The sequence below is a fragment of the Heloderma suspectum genome, chromosome 14, assembly GCF_057233095.1.
Source record: "Heloderma suspectum isolate Gila_16-S chromosome 14, 16-S_ref, whole genome shotgun sequence".
Lineage (NCBI taxonomy): Eukaryota > Metazoa > Chordata > Lepidosauria > Squamata > Helodermatidae > Heloderma > Heloderma suspectum.
The window spans coordinates 24924221-24928150 of record NC_139471.1 but is presented as its reverse complement, the minus strand read 5'-3'; positions in this window follow the sequence as shown (position 1 = coordinate 24928150).

Genomic DNA, 3930 nt, shown 5'->3' with positions numbered 1-3930 from the left:
AGGTGGCAAGAATACACAGAAGAACTATACAGGAAAGATCTGAATGTCCCTGATAGCCATGATAGTGCGGTCACTGAACTTGAGCCGGACATCCTCGAGAGTGAAGTCAAGTGGGCCTTAGGAAGCATTAGTAACAACAAAGCTAGCGGAGATGACAGTATTCCAGCCGAGCTATTTAAAATCCTAAAAGATGATGCTGTTAAAGTGCTGCATTCAATATGCCAACAAATGTGGAACACTCAACAGTGGCCACAAGACTGGAAAAGGTCAGTTTACATTCCAATTCCAAAGAAGGGCAACGCCAAAGAGTGTTCAAACTACCGCACAATTGCGCTCATTTCACATGCCAGCAAGGTGATGCTCAAAATCCTACAAGCTAGGCTTCAGCAGTATGCGAACCGAGAACTACCGGAAGTACAAGCTGGGTTTAGAAGAGGCAGAGGAACTAGAGATCAAATCGCCAACATTCGCTGCATCATGGAAAAAGCAAGAGAATTCCAGAAAAATGTCTATTTCTGCTTCATTGACTACGCTAAAGCCTTTGATTGTGTGGATCACAACAAATTGTGGCAAATTCTTAAAGTGATGGGAGTACCAGACCACCTTACCTGTCTCCTGAGAAACCTGTACGAGGGTCAAGAAGCAACAGTAAGAACCAGACATGGAACAACCGATTGGTTCAAAATTGGGAAAGGAGTACGACAAGGCTGCATATTGTCACCCTGCTTATTTAACTTATATGCAGAGTACATCATGAGAAATGCCGGGTTGGATGAATCAGAGGTCGGAATTAAGATTGCCGGGAGAATTATCAACAACCTCCGATATGCAGACGATACCACCCTAATGGCAGAAAGCGAAGAGGATCTCAAGAGCCTCTTAAGAGCCTTAAGAGAGAGAGAACCTTGGGAGAGAGCGGAGGACAGGAAGGCCTGGCGTGCTATGGTCCATGGGGTCATGAAGAGTCAGACACGACTGAACGACTGAACAACAACAACAACATGTCTGCATCAGATGTGACTGGGTCATTCAGCCCCACCTGATGCCACAAAAGGCTCTGTCTTCAGAGGAGGCTGCCCGTTGTACTCTGTGAGTTGCTGCTTTGCCCTTGCCAGGTCAGGCCCAGAACAGTGCCTCATGCAGAGAGTGCTGTGGGTGCCGAGTAATTCTTACCCTTGGACATAAACCTTTTGGAGGGGGAGAAAGTGTTTTTGATTCAGAAGCGAGGGAGGATACTTCAGGCAAACAGTTTTCTGCCATACCTTAAAAGAACCTGTTTTCCCAGCATCCCCTCTGAGTGCCTGGTTTCCACAGCATATGGGAATTGCGAATATGGGAATTGGTCAGTGAGTAAGGGGTCTCACTGGCCGACACAAGAGGATTTTTCACACCACGCACTTTGCTACTGGCCTGGGCACCCGGACGGTCAACGGTATGCGTCAGAAACCGCAGTAGCCACTCACACAATCATCAATCTCTCCACTACATCCATATGTCCCTGCCACCCACTTTTCCCACTTTTTACCAGAGCGGAAAACGGCTTCCCCAGCTTCCTACTGAGTACTGGCGTGCTAGGTACTGGCGCCCACTCGGGGGTGTGATCAGGCCCCCCTTCTACTCGCAAGGAGTAGGTTCTTTTGTATACGTATACCACCAACACTGACCTTCTTCATAAGGCGGGGCCCTCTTTTTTTCTGCCCAGTGGCCTTTCTCCCTAAAGGCGGGGCCCTCTTTTTCCCATATACTTGCCTTTCTCCTGAAGGCTTCCAATGTGGGTTTCAACTCAATTGCAGCTGCGATACAGGCAGGGCTCAAGTTCCTTCCTCCGCTTCTCAAGGTTCTCTTGCCGCTCGCTGCTGTTTGGGTGATCCCGGTGCAGGCTTTCTCCCATTCACTCGACAAAAAGGTCGGTGGCGCCAAGAAAGGGAGGCATGCGCCGAGCTCGTCCTCCTGGTGCGGCGATCAAGAGCAGGCAACTGCCACCTGTCTGGCTCAGAGCCTGCCACATCCGAGTCACGGCACCATTTATGTTGCAGAACCCAGAGTCAGAGAGACCACGGAGTGAAGGAAAAAGAGATTCTTTATTTAACGCGCGGGCTTAAGGCTGGAATCGTTTCCAAAGAGCCAGAAGCCCCGATTTACATTAGCACATTGGTTTTATAGACATTGTGACATATATGAAATGGCTCCTCCTCTCCCTCCTGCATGGGGTTGCAATCCTCAACATTTCTTCTCTTAGCACTATTGTTTATAATACAAGAACTGGGTTATAGGGTAGCCATGATAAGGAGAGAACAGAAGAGAACAGCAGAGAACAAGATATACAATTGTATGACCTTTGACAAGATAAGGAATTCCTGTGTCTCGTCAGCTTACAACAATATATTCAAAGGAGAAAGAGCTCAGCAAGAACATGAAGCATGAGACTGCATGAGGCTACTTAGTCTGACCCCCGATATGGCTGCTACATTGGCAGGGCTTTGAGAGCCATAGAAAGGGGCAAGGAACTAGGCTGAGCTATCGCATGCCGCCTCTACCCACTGGAAATCTTGTTTGGCCTTTTTGGGTTTTCTAGAGGCCACTCCTTCAAGACAAATGTGCAGCCATAAGGCCTAGGAACTTATTGTTATAAGTCAACCCAAGATACATGGGAAGCCGGATTCCACCCCAGCCCCGCGCTGTCTCTGCTGTGGTCCCCTGGAAAAATCAAGGCGTACGCGCAGCTCAGGACAGGTCACGCGCGGCTCACGGGCGGGCCGGCGGGGCCCCAGCCCAGCCCATAAGCGCAGGCCCGAGAAGCCGCCTGCCCCGCTCCGCTAGCAAGGCCCCCGCCCCCCGTCTCCCCCGCCCCCAGCCGTCTCGCGCAGCGCAGGGGGCGCAGCTGCGGCGCGCTCCGGGCGGAGGCGCGGGGAACGGCCGCTCCAGGGGGCGGCGGGGCAGGGCGGCGGGCGGCATCCTCGGCGCCCTCGCGGCCTGCTGCGCGCGACACCCGCTTTAGCTGGCTTGGAGCGCGCCGGCGCGGGTCACTGGGCGCGTGCGCGCCCCGCCGCCCCGCGGCTTTCGAGCGCGCTGCTTTTGCGCTCATTGCGCAACCAGAGCGGCGCCCCCCCCCCCGCTTTCCGCAGGGATAAATATGCCGCTAGGCTAGGCCGCGCAGCTGCCGCGCGGCAGGGAGAAGCGCTGCTACGGGGCCGGGTCGCTGCGGGCCCTCGGCTCGGGCCTTCGTGTCTGCACTTGTGGTACTAGGCCCGTTGCTACGGAAAGCCTTGGTTACCGCGTCCCCCGCAACCGCCTCTAGCCCGTTGGGCTATTACGCCAATAGCGTAGCGCCACACAGTGGGAGCTCCAGGGTGAGGCGGCGCCTTTACGCCATAGAGGTGGCGTAGCTGTCATCATGAATCGGCTCTCTCTGCTACCGGCTAGTAAATCGCGCGCTCTTCCACTGCGGCCGTTACCAAGAGACCTGTCTCGCGCGCTCCTCCAACCCGCCTTTCGCCTTGTCACGGTTTTACACCGGAGTCCAAGAAGCCAATCAGCGCCCGCTATCAATCATTCAAACCATCCAAACGCGAGAAGCCGTTTGGACGATTAGGCAGGGGTGGTTAGAGAGGAGCGGAGGGGAGGGAGAAACGCCAGGGCAACGGACCAATGGGTAGAAGGAAAGGCGGAGCGGCTCGAGCCAACAGTTGCGACGAATCAACGAGGACAGTGAGCTCGAGTCGAAAAAGCGTTGGGTTGGCGCGTGCGGGGGAGACGTTGACGCAGGGCGGGCACTGGCGGCAGCTTGGCCCAATCCGCGCCTCGGCTTCTCTGCGGGCGCCCAATAGCCGCCGGCGGGGCGCGTGACGGAGGCGGTGGAGTGAGCCACGGGCGCCCGCCCCCGCCCCCTTTCTTGCGTCTTCTATATAAAGGCGCGTCCGTTACCTTGAC